This window comes from Emydura macquarii, unplaced genomic scaffold, assembly GCF_026122565.2.
Source record: "Emydura macquarii macquarii isolate MOO-44397 ecotype Brisbane River unplaced genomic scaffold, CSIRO-AGI_Emac_v2 contig_71, whole genome shotgun sequence".
Taxonomy (NCBI): domain Eukaryota; kingdom Metazoa; phylum Chordata; order Testudines; family Chelidae; genus Emydura; species Emydura macquarii.
In genome coordinates, this window is record NW_027130208.1 from 4,562,516 (window position 1) to 4,576,105 (window position 13,590).

Genomic DNA, 13,590 nt, shown 5'->3' on the forward strand with positions numbered 1-13,590 from the left:
AGGCGGTATCCCAGTTAAAATCAAGGACAAAGCTCCCAGTTACTTCAAAAGAAACATTTTTAGGTTTATGGTAACAGACCCAAGGAATCTACAATCAAAGGCTCCCCATCCTGAAATGGGCGTTTCAGTGAGACTCCACATGAATTGCTAGCAGATTCCCTGAGAGGACTGGGGCCTAAATAAGGAGTGTACAGTCCAAATAAACTTTATCCCCCAAGAACTGTGTTTTGTGAAACAACCTAGCGTGGGAGAACCTCTCACCCCCATGCTGAGTTGGGATCACGTTACAAGAACAGGTCTGAGCTTTTTCAGGCTTAAAGTTTCCTGGTCCCCTCTCCCTCCCAGTTTAATTTAAAATTGAGCAAGAGGAAACCACTAAAAATGTCTCCTTGACAGTGTGTGTGTGTTGTCCTGAACATGACATCATCTGGGGGAAGTCATGTAAAGAGGCGCATTCTCACAATGTTCTCAACTGAGAGAGGTTGTCTTTGATGCGCTATTGAGAAGGAACGGAAAGCTGACTAAGCCAACCACTAACTGGCAAGGCCTGGAAGGCCTTTCCCTAGAAACAGCTCATTCCATAACTGTCCACTCTGAGGTTTCTTACACCTTTCCCTGAAACACCTAGTCCTGGCAATGGTCAGACAGGATACACAAGTCTAGCTGGGCCGTTGGTCTGGTTTGGTGTGGCACTTTCTGCGTTCTTACCTGAGGTATGTTTATACTTCCCCAGTCAAAGCAGCAGGGTCCCGGTAGATAATCTGAGAGGCTGGTTCTTGATTCTTGATAGTATTTACTAAAGATAAAGAAATTACATAGGCCTAATGTAGACGTGGGCTGGGATTTTCAAAGGTGCTTAAGGGAGTGAGTTGGGGAATCCCACTGAGCCTGTTAGCTGCTTTGGAAATGCCCAGCATCAAGAGCATGGAATAGGAAGGTCTTCATACAGTCTCATATTGTGACCAACGTGGGAGCTGTAAGAGCTGTACTTTGCCCTTAAGGTAGTCCACTTCCCCTTCAATATTGTCAACACCTGGTAATTAGGGTGTATCTGAAAAGCAACTAGATGAAGCCCAGTGATACAAAGCTTCAGAGTGAAATGCTACAGGAGTTGCAGCTTCCTGCTGCATGTGGTTCGAATGTCCGTGAAGTGAAAACACATTTGCTTTCCAGTTGTGTTAAGCCACTTGCAGCCTGATTCAATAGGAATTCTAGGGCCTCATCACTTCTGAAAAATCAGGCTGCTGGTCTTTGTCATGACACTGTGGCCTTGTTGGATGGCTGTCTAAATGTTGTGCCACTACTGGAAAGCAGGGGCATGGCATACCTCTTAAATCAGTGACAAGCTGGCAAATGCTACCTCCAGAACACAAGATGGGTTAATTTTTATCCTGCTGCGTCCTCTCTCATATAATGATGGAATCCAATTAGGTTACAAGCCTGCCAGTTTTACAGCATGGGTGCAGAGGGAAAAGTGATGGCAGATTCTGGACCCGTCTCCACAGAATTGTTTAATGAATCGTTTTCAATGTTTTGCAAAGTTTTCGGGAGGCATGAATGGGCTTTTAAGTAACAAAAACTGTAGATCTGCTGCTTACAATCCAGAAGTTAAACAACAAAAGGAAAAACAGCAACATCAGTGCTATTGGAGTTTAACACTGTAAGATGCAACCAGTTTTCAGACCAGCAGGAAATCGGAGTAGTTCATGAACGTAATGAAAAAGAAGGTGCAGCAGCAAGATCTCATCTGGGAGTTCAATTAACTCAAAAGATTGGGTATCCTCCATAAACAACTGTATATGAGAGAGCTTTATAAATAGTAATGGAAGGACATGGATTATTTCCTATTCAGTTACAGAGGGGGATTGTGGATGGTAAGTTTCAGTTGTTCCTGTGTCACTTCTTCACATCGTATTGAATATCCCTGTTTCAGCTGTGTTGCAGTTTATTACTGTGCTTGTTCAGATTGCATGGAAGCGGCTTCCTTTTCAGTCCATTTTGAATGCCGTGTGTGAAGCCGTCTGTGTGTTGTCCAGTGTGCACTCGTTAATTGATACTACGCCTCAGTGCAGTTATCCGGTTTACTAATGGATTTTCTGTATTTCTTTCAGGTAATGGTCATGTTCACACAAAATCTGCCCTTTACAAAGCCTACTTCTCTCTGTGTTTCAGAGATGGCAAGAAGGAAGGCGGGAAAGAGAGAGAGAGAGAGAGAGAGAGAAATGATCAAGCCCCAAACTCCTATGGGTTCAGGGGAAAGGAAAGAATTATTCCCCAACGCCCATTACTCTCATGTCCTAAAATGCTCACGTGTCTAGTTAAGTAAGAATGCACTTTCTGTGCCTGCATTGTTTAGATCCTTGTCAGAAACTGTATTCAGGCCATGTGTAATGTATCGCTCCGGATTAGAAGGCTGTTCAATGTGCTCGCAAGTGCTGCAGATCAAAGGAGTTGAGATGCCTGGGGTGCCAATTGCCAGCCTACATTGTATTGGTCCAATACTTCACTTACCTTTTAAATACGCCAAGCGCTGGAGCTGCATTGAAAGCCTCTCCCAAGAGAACTTGCTGCACGCTGTATTTCCCATAACAATGTCATTGGCCAACCTAGCCGCTCATCATGCTGTGCAGCTGGGAAGTGCTGTGCTTTCATGGACCGCGCTCTCCGAAAAGGCAACATTCCAGACTGCAGCATCACTCACATTTACATGGAAGGGTCTGGTAGGCAAAAGACCTACCAGACAACGAACTTTTGGGTGTCCCCTGTGTTTGGAGTTTACTTAGGATGAGACCTGAGAGTGTGCATGAATCAGCTTAAATCTAATCATCCAACTACGGCTGCCTCTTCATTTTTGTCCTCTAGAATGTAAAGAGGGGGCCTGATTGTCTTCTCATTCCAACCAGTGTAAATACAAAACCACTCGGGGAAGTCCGTGGGGTTCAGTGGCCAAGGTTAAGATAGATCAAATTCTGCTCTCTGTTACACTGATAACCCCAGTGACTTCAGCAGAGTTTCCCTGGTTGTGCAGAACAGAATCCGTTTCTTTGTACTGAAACCATCTCTTGGCCAACTTTAGGAAGCAAATGGGCTTAAATCTAGTTTAGCAGACTTTTGTCGTCACACTGTTCATATTTCCTATGTAACATATAACAGTGTATCTCTTGTCCTCAAATAAAAGAGTGTGTTTTCTTTATTGGTTTGCCTTGTTCTTCTGTAAAGTCACAGCAGCGGGTGTCCATATGTGTTTGTGGCAGTGCTCAGAGAAGACTTCAGATACAAAGGTTCGGGGAGTAATAGGCCCACGCACGAGGTGGGGGAGAAGCATGCTATCAAAGAGCCATTCGCTATTGCAGTCTGTGTAAAATGCCACTGTTGTGGTCTGGGAGCATTTTACACCCACTCTGCACTGATATAAATGACAACACAAGATGAACGGTTGGAGAATCACCCCTACAGACTGTGCAATGAGCCAAATTCTTGTCACAAAAGGACAAGATCCACAGATGCTTTATACTTAGCCTGTCAAAGGTTAACAGGCAAGGGACAAAATAAAATGCCCAGTGTAGGAAGTTCAACGGATATAGGCTGGTTTTCTTTTTGTTCCTTGTTTCTCTGTGGAGAGGGAACAAATGTGAGGAACTGATGCTTAGGTCAAAGAATGGCAAGTCATGGGAGGAAGAAGGGTCTGAATCCTGTGCTACAAGTCATGGGAACTATAGATACATCGACACTGCAATAAAACGCCTGTGGCACCAGGTCTCAGAGCTCGGGTCAATTGACACAGGCTTGCGGGGTTCAGGCTGCGGGGTTCAGGCTGCAGGGCTAAAATTAGCAGTGTAGATATTCTGGCTAGGGCTGGAGCCTGGGGTCTCAGACCCACCTTCATCGTGAGGTTTCAGAGCCTGGGCTTCTGCTCAAGCCCAAATGTCTACACTGCCATTTTTAGCTGAGCCAGAGTCAGCTGACGTGGGCCAGCCACAGCGCTGCCTCCGGTGTTTTATGGCTGTGTAGACGTACAGTGTATGCCTCTTTCCAAGAGAATCCCATGATAGTGCCATCAAAATCCCATGTATTCCATATATTGCTAGTTGTAATTAACGTACAATCTTCTCTTTCCCCCCTTTGTTTATCTGGTTGGCACAGGTACAGAATGAATGTTTCAGGTTTTGGAGAATGAATTGATTTCCTACTTCTCTTGTACCAAGGAAAAGCTGTCAAGAAAAAAATAAGTTCTATTTATACAGTCATTGGGATTGATCCTGTAACATACGGGATAACCTCAACACCCATTAAAGCACAGCACTTTCACGACTGGTTTCCTCTATGTCTTCAATGTGCATGAGAATCTGTAAAGATCTACAGAATACAGATCTGTCTAGAGGCTGTAAATGTCCAGAGAGGAGTGTTCCCCATTCACAAATCTTGATTCCTACCAAATGCTGTTTTTAAACATGATTGATCTGAATTAATCTTCAGGCTTAGCACAAACTCAGTAGAGAAGAGTGAAGGCTTCTTTCCTATAGCATGTTCATTTAAAAAAAAAAAAAAAAAGCAATCCTGCGCTTACTGTGATCAGTAATGAGCTACATCTTATAGCACAGCATAGTGGTAACTACACCACAACAAAGCATTCTTCATCTCACCAAGGGGAAAGTATTAGATTTCTTTACTTAGACTGTGGAGTCATTGTCTAATAATATGACCATTTTGCCATCCCTCTGCAAATAAGGCTGAGACTGCTGCCTGATTGGTATATCATCTCACTTTCTCTCAGCATTGATTTTCTTGCTCTCCGTATTTGCTTCATAAAACTGGAGTCAAGGAGCTGGTGCTCTCGCTACTGAGAAGCTTTTGGGAGCCTTTATTTTTAGCATGAGACAACCTTTGCTTTATTTCAGGAGCAGGAAGTTGGATTATAAATCCTTTTGTAAATGTGTATGGTGATATTTGCTCCGGTAAGTGAAATAAATATACAGATTTGTGGAAGTGTACTATTTTGTGGGGGGTTTAGAAGATTTTGAAATCTCTAGTTATATTAGGTTTGGTTTCTCTTCATTCACATTCTGACCCCACCTGATCTGTGTGTTTCTTGAAATTCATGTACATTAAAATATTTCCATTTTCTATTTTGCTTCTCATAGTGGAGGAAACTATTTTGGAAAACTTATTCTGCACTTCATTATGATGTGGAAGGAGTGAGGTTGTAATAGGGAAGCGATTCTGATTGATCATTTTACTTTTGGCATTTCAAATCAAAGGATCTTTAAAAATGCAGCTATGCTTGAGGGCTTTAAAAAAAAAATCCATTAGAAACTATTCAATACTGATTGAAATGAAGCCTGAGAGCACCAAACTGTACTTTATGAAGATGGTAAGAAAAATCTTGTTGATTAACAATGAGATGTTGCTGTTTTTACCAAGGTATTAATGAAACTTAACATAATCCTTAAAGTAAATAGCCAGACAGCTTTCTTCTTGCAGAGTGTAAATCTTGCATTACACAAGTCGGTATACTGTTGCTTTGACTTTACTGTTTCCCTGTCCCAGTTTGCATGTGTGTAGCAATGATTGTCTCATTCCTTAGTATGCTGTCTTATTCATATACCTCTTTGTTCACCTGTAAATAATAAGACATTGCTTTTTATTCGTCTGTGAAGTGTCATTCACGTGGCTGGTGCAATATAACCAGTGATTATGGCCATGGAGATGCTGAGCAAGACAAAAAATGTTGACCACTATTGGAATGATGATGTTGCATGGTTAACTTCTGAATTTGTAGCATTACATTAATTTATTCATTGGTCCCATGACTCTTTCATATTAGAATTTGCTAAACATGAGTCATGCTTTATTTGATGCTTGGTGTCTTGAGTCTCGAAAAAGTCCCGATTAATGGTTATACAACTACAGGCTGATTGCTGTCATAAGAACATATATGAAGACATATATGCTTATGAAATCAAAATATTAGTTCTGGTATAACCTCATTATTCTCATGATAACAGTCGTGCAGTGATTTTGGTAATGGAAATGAAGAGCACAATTTGATGGGATGTCAGAAAAACACAGGTGGGAGTATGTATTTCCAGTGAAAGTTTAAGATACCACATCTATTAGTCTCAGGTGAACGCTTCCTGAAAGGAAGTTCAGTGAGGCAATAACTGTTTTTCAATTTTAAAATTGTTTTTGAAGTTATTGAAATGTTTTTCATGATGAATTAGTTACTCATTCCTTCTTCCTCTGTATAAACAGAAATCAATATTAATTTCCTAAGGTTGCCACTGTGCCACTTCTACTCAGAAATGTAGGGTTTGCTTATTGGTTGGTGTAGCATTGATTTTGGAATAAAGCATTTAGCAAGAGAAATGATGGTGTACAGGACACTGAAAAATACAAGCAGAAGCTGGGCAAACCCATGTGTTCAGATTCTGATTCCTTTAGAAAATCTAATATATACCATAGTATATCTTTTGAGTTTTATCATAGTAACTTTTGAGTTTTAGCCTGTTGCATTTTATCAATACTGTACACATTTATACCTGCTGCCCATCTTCCCATAACTGCACTCTTACAAGCATACTCATTTCTTAATGTTATAGAAGATGGTGTATATCAAAATAAATATCCAGTCACCTTTTTTGGAATCATTGTTTCTTCTGCTAGGGATGGCACGGGCGTTTCAGCAGTACAAATCAAATGCATGTTGTGGAAAGCAAGGTGAACCAAAAGGTAACATTCAAGGAGGACATTTGGTGGCAACTGGGGGGGGGGGGGAATGTCTTGGTGATGTGAAACGCTAGACGGGGTCTGCACTTTGAATACCCTCAGAAGGAAGGATATCTAGAATTTAGGATCAAATGTGTACTATCTAGCCACAAAACTTAGCCATTGCTTTGAAGATGATGCTCGTGAAACACCCAATTGAACGCCCTGGAGACTTAGGATCTCTATATACATAGAACAGCGGTAGCGGGGATAGCATTAGGGTATAAGCTCCACCAATTTGGTGCAACCCTGTCCTAGAGGGATACATGTAGGGGTAAAAAGTTGACTAATTCCTATTCAGCCACTGGCTTCTCTATCAAGTGAAAGTCGTGACACTTTATGTGCAGAAAAGTCTTCTCGGCTGGTTTTCGTGGCTCGCTCAGCCCTGGACAGCTGGCTACTAAGCCACCTGGCTTTACCAGGGCAGGGGTTTGTCCAACTCACCTTTGTTTTGAAGTCCATGAAGCCATGTTAAATTAGTGTTTCCATAAGATACGAGGCATATACTGAGTAATGGGGGAGTGGAGTCCTACAGCGGTGTTATTGGCCCCGCTTTCAGCTCAGTCATGGCTTGGTCACTCAACACATTCTTCACCATCCCAAACTCGCCCTTTAAAACCCTCCACACCATCGTGTTCTCTCTGACACAGGCTTTTATAGAATTATAGAGAGATACGGCTATCTAGACATATATCTATAGCTGTGGGTATGCAGATAGAAGCACGTGTGTATCCATTCTTCCAGTAGAGTAGCTGATTTTAATGAGATTGTACAGTTTTGCCAGCGGCTCTGCTGCTTTGCTCTTCTCTGGGGTAAATAATACCCAGCTCTAGTGACTTTGTTTCTCAGCCTTTAATTTATCTGTGTGGTCCAGCATCTTCACTCTTGCCGCTGTAATCTCTGACAATACTTCATCTTTATCTACTGGCAAACAGTTGGGGCTGGGATCTGCTTCCCGCTAATCTATCCCTGCCAGGAATGCTTCTCACTTTCCAAACCTCTGAGTGGTTTTTAACAGCTGCCAGGAAAAAAATATTGCTTTCTTTTCCCCCAAATTCCCCTGGGCTGACGTGCATATCAGGATTCTGTCCTAGATCAGGGACAGCTTAACAGCTCAGTGCTTTGCAGTCCTTCAAGGATAGAAGTGTGAATTTTATACCACTGGGGTTGGAAGAGTCACACTTTCTATCGCTGATGGGTGCAGAGGTACCACTACGCAGGGGAAGAGGGGAAGTATAGTCGGCAATTTGTAGAGGTTTCTAATGTGTTAGTTAGGTTGTTCTGTTCTTCTGATCCCTGTCCCGCTGGCCACGTGATAACTAAAGGAACCTGGAGAGATGCAAACAAATACCAAGAGCAAAACATTCAACTCTAAAATTCCTCACAGAATTGTTGCCTGAAATATGAGGCACGCAAAGCAGACGGCCTTGTCCTGGAAACACTTACGTATGTGAGCGATATGGCTCATGTGCATCGGTCCCATTGAAACCGGTCGTTCTATTGCACTGAGCCAAGCTATTTAAGTGCACAAGTGTTTGGAAGATTGGGCCCGTAGGATCCACGGATTCCACACGAACAGCCCCTGCTGCTTCCAGATGGAGCCTCACTGGAGTTCTCTCCTTGTGGAGTCCATTGCCTTGCATTGGGATGTCAGGTTGGGAATTGTCTCTCACTACGTGTATGTACAGCACCTGGCGCAACCGGGCCCCAATCTCGGACTGGAGCCTCTCAGTGCTTCCCCAACACACATCATAAAGGGTTAGTGCTGTTGCGGTTTCCTGGGCTGTGCTATAGGAGCAGGAGCATAATTGACTCCTGGCTCCGTCACGCATGAGTCATGCAGCTGTCACAGATGCACGCTGATAAAAGGTTTATCCGACAACACCTCATTGTGTGCGCTCTCACCCTGGCCATACACAACACACGCAATAGACAGCCTGGGCAAGACGACAGCAATTATCTCTTTTTCATATGTTAGTGTGAGATGGAGTAGCTCTGGCCCTGCAGGAGTTTCCCGTGCGTATGTGTTATGTGAATGATATACACGCATCCGGTGTCTATACACACACGCCTAAACTAGCAGAACTGGTCAGTACTTGCTTATTTTTGTACACTGTTTTCATGTGTCGTTTCGATTTTCTTTCTAACACCCACTTGACCTTCATTTGCAAACGTGGAAAGTGCTCATCCCATGGGAGGGGACACAGAGCGTAAGGGATTCACGTCCCTCCTCAAATCCTCCTGACTTCAATAACTGGGAGTGCAGGATTGGGCCCACAGAGACCGCAGGACGTTATAAAAGTCTTACCCCTTCTGCGTTCCTCTCTCATCATGTGCAACTTCCCAATTTTGCCACAACAACGAAAAAAACCAACAACGGGCCAAACTGCACTTGTGCAAAAACAAGCTGAGGGGTGTTTGCGGAGTGTGGACACGCCCTCCCCGACAGTTTGCTTTCTCTGTGTTTTGCTGATCTCTGTCCTTTGTCCCCTGCCTTTTGACAGCGTCGAAGGCCTGAGACATCGTTTAAGGTTTTCTGTTAGAAGCTTGGTATATTGATCACAAGAGTCGTTTTAAAATGAACGCAATTGTTAATAACCTTCCTGCATAAACAAAGCTGATGCGCTGCAGTGGACTCACAAGCCTTTAACAAATGGGCACCAGCAGCTCATTAACTGACTGATTTAGTCTAGGGGAGTTGGAAGATTAGAGTAAAATGTATCTTAATTAAAAAAGGAGATCTGACTTGCATGGAGCCGCTGTGTAGGAAAGATCCTTGCTGGCATCAGTGGCTGAGTTTCGCTAGAGTGGTGAACGGGGCGGTCCGTACATACGTTTTGTGCCCGGATCCTGGGGCTCTGGCTTTCATGCACCCAGTCCAACGAAGGCGGCAAGGTGGCTTTAACCCAGTCTCTTTGCTTCCTGAACGTGGGACCATCAGGCTAGCTACTCCGCTTTAGAGAGATGGTGATAGTTCAGTTGTGACATTAACAAACCAGAAACTGATAGAATCATAGGGCTGGAAGGAACCTCAAGTGGTCATCTAGTCCAGTCCCCTGCATTCATGGCAGGACTAAGTAATATCTAGTCCTCCTGACAGGTGTTTGTCTAACCTGCTCTTAAAAATCTCCAGTGATGGAGATTCCACAACCTCGCTAGGCAATTTATTCCAGTGATTAACCACCCTGACAGCTGGGAAGTTTTTCCTAATGTCCAACCTAAACCTCCCTTGCTGCAGTTTAAGCCCATTGCTTCTTGGCCTGTCCTCAGAGGTGAAGAAGAACAATTTTCCTCCCTCCTCCTTGTAACAACCTTTTATGTACTTGAAAGCTGTTATCGTGTCCCCTCTCAGTCTGCTCATCCCCAGACCAAACAAAACCAGTTCTTTCACTCTTGCCTCATAGGCCATGTTTTCTAGACCTTTAATCATTTTTGTTGCTCTTCTCTGGACTTTCTCCAATTTGTCCACATCTTTCTTGAAATGTGGTGCCCAGAACTGGACACAATACTCCAGCTGAGGCCTAATCAGCATTGAGTAGAGCGGAAGAATTACTACGCGTGTCTTACTTACAGTACTCCTGCTAATACAGCCCAGAATCATGTTCGCCTTTTTTTGCAACAGCATCACACTGTTGACTCATATTTAGCTTGTGGTCCACTATGACCCCCAGATCCCTTTCCGCCGTACTCCTTCCTAGGCAGTCATTTCCCATGTTGTACGTGTGCAACTGATAGTTCCTTCCTAAATGGAGTACTTTGCATTTGTCCTTATTTAACTTCATCCGATTTACCTCAGACCAATTCTCCAGTTTGTCCAGATCGTTCTGAATTATAACCCTATCCTCCAAAGCACTTGCAACCCCTCCCAGCTTGGTATTGTCTGCAAACTTAATAAGTGTACTCTCTATGCCATTATCTAAATCATTGATGAAAATATTGAACAGAACCGGACCCAGAACTGATCCCTGAGGAACCCCACTTGTTATGCCCTTCTAGCATGACTGTGAACCACTGATAACTACTCTCTGGAAATGGTTTTCCAACCAGTTTTGCACCCACCTTATAGTAGCTCCATCTAGGTTGTATTTCCCTAGTTTGTTTAAGAGAAGGTCATGTGGGACAGTAACAAAAGCCTTACTAAAGTCAAGACGTACCACATCTACCGCCTCCCCCTATCCACAAGGCTTGTTACCCTGTCAAAGAAAGCTATCAGGTTGGTCTGACATGATTTGTTCTTGACAAATCCATGCAGACTGTTACTTATTATCATATTATCTTCTAGCTGTTTGCAAATTGAGTGATTAATTATTTGCTCTATTATCTTTCCAGGCACTAAAGTTAAACTGACTGGTCTGTAATTCCCCAGGTTGTCCTTATTTCCCTTTTTGTAGATGGGCACTATATTTGCCCTTTTCCAGTCTTCTGGAATCTCTCCTGTCTTCCAAGACTTTTCAAAGATAATCGCTAATGGCTCAGCTATCTCCTCAGTCAGCTCCTTGAGTATTCTAGGATGCATTTCATCAGCCCCTGGAGACTTGAAGACATCTAACTTGTCTAAGTAATTTTTAACTTGTTCTTTCCCTATTTTAGCTTCTAATCCTGCCTCATTTTCACTGGCATTCACTATGTTAGACGTCCAAATGCCACCAACCTTCTTGGTGAAAACCGAAACAAAGAATTCATTTACAATCCCTGCCATTTCTGCATTTTCTCTTATTGTTCCCCCCCCCCCCCCCTCATTGAGTAACGGCCCTACCCTGTCCTTGGTCTTCCTCTTGTTTCTAATGTATTTGTAGAAAGTTTTTCTTGTTACCTTTTATGTCTCTAGCTAATTTAATCTCATTTTGTGCCTTGGCCTTTCTACTTTTGTCGCTGTTGTGACCCGTTTGTGCCTAGGGTAGCCACCTGAAAATGCCAAGGTCAGGGCAGGCTGTAAAAAGAGAGCAGATTCTCCCAGCACTGGTGGGTGACACTGAAGTCAGACTTCCCAACCAGCCACAAACAGTGTTTCTGATTCCCCACACTGGTTATCAAGAAGCCAAAATACAAATATACACAGCCCCCTTCACTGCATTCCAGTCTTTGGCTCCCAATCAGCCACTAGGTCCAGTAAAGAGACCAGTTATTTAAACTCTATGCTCTTTACCAAAAAGGTTTCTCCTGACCCCGAAGGGTCGGCCACAGCACCAGATCAATATAAGTTTAGATCTTACCCAAAATACCACGCTGCCAGCCAGTCCTTTAGTAAATAAAACCAAAGATTTATTATAAAAAGAAAGAAACAAACTATAAGAGAAATGTTAAAGGATTAAAGCAGTCAGATACATACAAATGATTTGAAAGTCCATATATATCCGGTTTTTAGTAGAATTGTGGAGTTTGCAGGCTTATATAGTCCCTCTGGTATACATCCAGTACCTGGATGGGTTTCAGTCCTTTGTTTCACAGCTTAAGTTCAGTTGTAGATGAGTTGATCCAGAGGTAGGCTTGAGACTGAAGACAAAATGGATGTCGTGCAGCTGCCTTTTATGTCCTTTGGCCTTTTCTATGCTGCTTGTGGAATTTTACAGTAATAAGATGGAGTCCAGAGTCATATGAGTAAGTCCTGGTGACTCATCAGGTATATCCCTGGCTTCTCCCCCTGTACCTGTGAATTTCTTAATGGGCCAATAACGAGCGCCCCTCAAACCAGCCACACAAAGAGATCCATTCATGCGGGTGATAGGCGTGGTTTTGAGTTGTATTTCAGATTGGAGAGGAAAACGTCTGTCCTGGGAGCTCTTCTTATGTAGAGAGCTGAAGGGACATCAGGGACTATGAGCTGCTTCTCACAAAGATCGAGGGTGCCGGAAAAGGAGTCAGTGAGTTAGACCCATTGTGTTTGCTGTGTGGGGGAAGCACATGGCCTGCCATTGGAAATTCTTAATCCTTATTTGAAAATAGAAGCAAAGTCCTCAAAAAAAAAAATATGGCGGCATCTGTTTATTTGGCGTCATACTTGGGGTTTGCTTCAGGCTATTGATGCATTTATAGTCATCCTTTTTCCACACACACAAAACATCCGCTGACATCGGTGGGGGTTGTGGACATGCATTGATGGCAGCACATCGTCCTTGAGAAGCAATGAACTTGGCTATCCGTTGGGGCAAGGAGAGTATTTTGTTACCACCTCGCCACCCTTGAACACCTGAAATAACTTTGTTGACTGTTCCCAGTCTGGCTTCACGCAGTCAGGGCTGTCTCATGCATCTCATGTTATTCCACTGGAGGGTGGAATTCAACTAATCACAATCATCTGCTAGAGAACCGCTCTAATTATAGTGATGAGGAAGTGCTACGATAGTTAAGGTTGCATCGTGAGATCTTTTTAAGGTCAGCCTTTATAAGTCCCCTAATAAAATCAACATGCTTAGTTGGAGTTCTTCAAAATTTGCTGTACCTCCGGAGGGCTCAGGGTCGGGTTAGTGACCCAAATTTGGAGTCATTTGACCGAGGGGTTCCAGAGAGAGAGCAGTTCTTAAAAAAACATTTCTAGGTGTCTTTCCCCCTTTCCCTCCTCCCCTACTGAGCTAGAGATCAAACTACTGGTGATCTGTGGAGCAAACTGGTCTCAGTCTGTTGAATTTGCGTGGCAACTCACTAAATCTTTGGGGGCACCCAAATTCAAAACTACATTTAAAAAAAAATGTATCTTTTTACACTGCGCATTCGCCAGTGTAGAAAAACAGCGAGAGGCTTCCATTCCTGCCATTTTATCTGCTTTTTATGTGCTTTAAAGCGTGATTCTTACGTGCTCTAAAAGGGTTAATCAGATTGCTTTGAAAT

At 43.1% G+C, this 13,590-nt stretch overlaps 1 protein-coding gene across 1 annotated transcript in view; it reads left to right on the plus strand.

The window, feature by feature from the left end:
* The window catches only part of SYNPR (synaptoporin), a 149,858-nt gene that overhangs the window by 78,545 nt on the left and 57,723 nt on the right, over positions 1–13,590 (plus strand). The window lies entirely within an intron of this gene.